This window comes from Octopus bimaculoides, chromosome 1 (assembly GCF_001194135.2).
Source record: "Octopus bimaculoides isolate UCB-OBI-ISO-001 chromosome 1, ASM119413v2, whole genome shotgun sequence".
Taxonomy (NCBI): Eukaryota; Metazoa; Mollusca; class Cephalopoda; order Octopoda; family Octopodidae; genus Octopus; species Octopus bimaculoides.
The window spans coordinates 99159147-99164099 of NC_068981.1; the positions used below are offsets into that span (position 1 = coordinate 99159147).

General features: G+C 36.1%; 1 long non-coding RNA gene across 1 annotated transcript in view; it reads right to left on the minus strand.

Annotated features, from left to right (window-relative positions):
* The window catches only part of LOC128249902 (uncharacterized), a 14078-nt gene that overhangs the window by 1609 nt on the left and 7516 nt on the right, over positions 1 to 4953 (minus strand). Inside the window, exon 2 of the long non-coding RNA XR_008266052.1 lies at positions 4125 to 4220. This is a non-coding gene — a long non-coding RNA (uncharacterized LOC128249902). The remainder of the gene's footprint in view (positions 1 to 4124; positions 4221 to 4953) is intronic.

A 4953-nucleotide genomic window follows, 5' to 3' on the forward strand; every position in this document is an offset into this window, starting at 1 on the left:
CACACACACACACACACACACACACACACACACACACACACACACACACACACACACACACGCACACACACACATGCATAGCATGAGATCTCATCTCGGACTGTAAATTATAGCAATTTTATAGAATTTGAAGTGTGTGTGTGTCATTGATAATTAAAGATGGTGTCTTCTTGATATGAGTGACTGTGCTTTGATTTTTTTTTTTTTTTTAAGAGATTAAGTTGCCCGTTTCCCATAGGAGGAGATTTTTAGTATTTCTGTTCTTAGAAATACTGCACGCTTGACTTGGGGTATCTAGATTGCACGAGACTGACGTTTCTTTACGTATCGGCGTACCGCTAAGAATTGAAGGGTATTATATACAGGAGAATGTATGCTTAGAAGTAATGGTGAACAAGCTGTTAATGTAAAGAGGAAAGAATATCAGAGATAGAACTGAATCCGAATAACAGCAGGGGGTAATATAATATGGATCAGATATAGCGACAAATTGTAATTGTGTAGTCAAATAGGAAACTTGCAATTCTGGAGTTAAGAGGCGGGTAGAGCGTTATTTTGCGGGAGCTTCTCCTGCCAGACATGCACAAATGTAATAAAGATTTCAAATTTTGGCACAAGGCCACTATTTCGGGGTAGGAGTTAAATTGATTACATCGACCCTTGTGTTCAACTGGTACTTATTTTATCAACTCCGAAAGGATGAAAGGCAACGTCGACCTCGGCGGAATTTGAACTCAGAACGTAAAGAATTTACGAAATGCCGCTAGACATTTTCCCCTGCGTACTATGCTCAAATGTAATACTGATGTTTAGAACAACAACATTGCTTTTGGTGAGATTTTTGTGTACAGCAGCCAACTATTATGTGACTTATGCGACAGACTTATGATTGACAGACTTATGCGATAGACTTATGAGTGATCGTATGGAACTTGTAATGGTAATCACGAAGGAGTTTATGATTATTCCCACCAACTTTATGAGGAATGGAAAAAAGGAAGGTATTAAATCCACATCCTTTCTTAAGAGCTAAGAGTACATTATTATGTGTTTTCAAAAGTTGGGATAATTACATGTAAATTATTGTTTGTAGCTTAGCTGAGATCTGTCTTGCTCAATCAAACCTGTGGTCAAAGGCACTCCATCCACAGCTACTTATTTCTCATACTTGTGAAATAAACGAGTTGCGGATGGTGTTAAAATGTGATATTAAAGAGATTTGTTTACTATTTTGATCGACCTCACGAAGGCTTTCTCGTCAGTTTGCTATTTTGAAGGTTGGCGAGGATATAAGATAGGTCGAGAAAGAATCACTGTTTGAGAGTAATTTCAGAAACGCTGTCATAACTGGAGACCTTGGTGGGCTTAAATTATTGCAGAGGTACGTCTTTATAGTCAGTGAAATAGAATCACAGGGAATTTGGAAGTGAGAATTACTTCAGAGCCCATACCCACTAGACGGGAGGAGTTGAACCGATATTACAAACTATTGAAACATATTTCATTTGTACAATGTACTAGCCGCATTAAATACTTGAAGATGGAATTGTCCAGAGTTAACAAAACAAGGTTATGCTAGTGACAGAATAGAATTTGTCAACCTCCTGTTTGGTTGTCTTGTTGGCAGATCCTTTCTAAAAATGGTTTAACTAATAATCATCGTGAATAAAGGTGGGGTCTTATAAGGGAACAATAAGAAAATACAATTAATAGTAATTTTAACAAAGTAATCCAAATCATCTTAAATTCTGCCGTCCAGTCGTAAAACTATTTATTTAGAAAACTAGTGTGTAAATTATCATTATTTAATAAAAATCCAAGATGGCGAGCGGCAGAATTGTTAATATGCTGAGCGAAATGCTTAGCGATATTTCGTCCGTCTTTACGTTCTGAGTTCAAATTCCGCCGAAGTTGACTTTGCCTTTCATTCTTTCGAGATCGATAAAATAAGTACCAGTTGAGCACTGAGATCGATGTAATCGACTTGGCCCTTCCACCGAAATTGCTGTCTTTGTGCCAAAATTTGAAACCATTATTTAATTTAAATTTTGATGAAGGAACAATAAATTATATCGACTGAGTACTTGAATGGCATTTATTTTATTTTACTCAAGAAGCAATACAAGGAAAATTAACCTCGGCGTGTTATTTCCCACGTCAAAACAAAGGTCACGTGTTTGGGAAAGGTGGATATAGTCATTCTATTGAAACGACTTTGGTAGATGCCTGATACTTACTTCAAAATATGCAACCACAACCACATAATACTAGGAACGAAGCAAATTAATGACATGGAATTGAAAGTCAACACAAAGGTGACAAACTATTTTTATGTTGGAAGGCCGCATTGAAGTTTACTGCCATCTGACAAGACCACATTTCGAAAAATAATTTATACTGTTGAACCTATTATTTTATAAAATATTTTTTGATAAAAACTTTGACAAACGTAAGAAAAACGGAGATTTGGAATAAGGAAACCCATCGTGACTTATTTAAATTTTTTCTTTTTTTTTTTCAAAAGTTTCTTCCAATTTCTATGACTTAGACACAACTATGACTACTTTTGGCAGGTATAAATAAAAATATAATTAGGTGTTTCTAAAATTCTCATGTTGAAAAGGTAGGTCTTTAATAAAATTAAATCAAGAATTGACGCAGGTATGGTCAATAGGCGCAGGCATGGCTAATAGGTGCAGGTGTGGCTGTGTAGTAAGAAGTTTGCTTCTAAAAACACATGGTTCTGGGTTCAGTCCCACAGCGTGGCACCTTGAGCTACTGTCTTCTTCTATAGCCCTAGGCTGAACTAAGAATTGTGAGTGAATTTGCTAGATAGAAGAAGCCCGTTGCGCGTGCGTGTTTCCGTTCGTGTTTGTTCTCCAACACCACCTACAAACCGGTGTTGGTTTGTTTACGTCTCCAACTGAGTTGTTCGTCAAAGAACTGGTAGAATAAGTTCCAGGCTTTAAAAAGTAGGTCCCGGAGTTGATCTGTTCGACTAAAACTTTTCAGGTGGTGCTCCAGCATGGCTGCAGTCATATGACTGAAACAAGTAAAAGAAAACAAGAGTATATTCCAGTATAAGGATTTTTCATCAAACTTCTTTCAAGAGACTGCACCTTAACTGTTCAGAAAGCCACTGTCTAAGATATTTCGCCAACATCTTAAAGTGATTTTTCTTTCCTCAGTCGTAATGTATATTACTAATTCTATTTAAACTAAACCTCAAGATAGGTTGGGGGAAAATGGCATTAGGAATCCTTTAAAATTGGGAACAAAGCTGGTGTCTTTTGAGCGAGCAATAAAAATGATTAAGTTTAGTTTGGTTAATTAATCCAGTCCGTTTAAATTCTGCCTTTTAAACGTTCGTGTAATTAGAACAGTAATGGCAAAAATTACCATTATAATATTGATTTCTAACATAGTCACATGTTACCAGATTTAAGTGAAGGAAAAGATTATATATACTGAGTACTTGAGTAGTACTTTCTTTATTTCATCCTTGAAATAACACAGGTAAAAATAACCTTGGTATGATTTTTCTTACGTCAATACAAGAGCCGGATATTGGGGAGGGGGAAGTATAGTCGATTGAACTAACTTAGGAGATGCTTGGTACCTATTTTACCAACTTCCAGAAGGATGAAAGATAAAGTGTATCTGTAAATATCAAATGCGAGTTAGTGATCGGAGTCCGGCTCGTTAGTGTTTCTGCCGCTGCATCGCCCTTCACTCAAATTAACGAAAATAACTGAAATTTGTAAAGAGGGCTACAGATGACCTTGGGCAGAATTTGAAATCAGAACCTGGAGAAAGTAAACAAAATATTATAAGCACTTAGTTGAACGAATCTGAAAACAAGGGGGGAAAAAACAGAATATGCCTAGCTGAATGGTCTAATAAGACTGGAAGTATCTGGGGATTTCATCATTTGGCTATAAAGCCCATTTCCACTCCAATCTACATTAGTTACATTGTTCAAAACTTTCAGTCAACTGATCTTATAGAAGTTCTCTATCTTGCTTGTTCTTAGATTTTAAACACTTATAGAAGAGCTTCTGCCGATCATTTGCCTGAATAATCTCAGTTAATCAACTCTCCATGATACAGATGTGAAGCCCTACCTTATTCGTACTTGGTCCGACGTGCTATGCTTCTACCCATATCGCCAGCCTTCTCTCACATCAAAACCTGTGTGGTAGATCAGTATAACCGGAGACCTGAAAGAACTTGAACTCGTAGTGTAAAGAAAATAATGCAAGTACTTATAATGCATTTATAAGCATTTAGTTTCCCAGGGAAATGGTAGGGGGAGAAGGGAGAAAACCCTACTGCCTCAGCCACCTACAACACCATTTTCTTCATCTAAGCTAGTTACTATTAATATACTCAACGGTAATTATTACTTATACCGCTCTCCCATTTCCAAATATTTCACCCGTTAGCTAAAGTTTATTCAACTACAGAAAGATGAAACAACATAAACAACACCAACAATCTTAACTTTCTGTCGGTCCCAGCTTTTTTATTATTTCGACTCAGCAGTATAATTAAATTCAACATTTTTCCCAACCTACCCTCTCAGCTATCCTCTGTAACAGTCCGGTCTCTCAAATGTTTTCACATTGTTTACCTTGTATGGAATTTTCAGAAAAACTTTATTCATATTAAACAGTTTTTTTTTGTTATTTTTTTCTCTTATTTTTCTTAAATAAAGGTTTGTTATTACCGTTGTTGTTGTTGGTTGTGGTGGTGTGTTGTTGTTGTTGACGCTGGTGTTGTTAAGGTAGGGATGTATTGTATGGTTTGGATTGTAAATCTCCGCAAACACAAAAAAGAACACTTTTCATTGTTTATTTTATGTTTTACGAAGCATTTTGTGAGTGTATATGCGTACATACTTACATACATACATGCATATGTATGTATCTTTATATATATATATATATATAT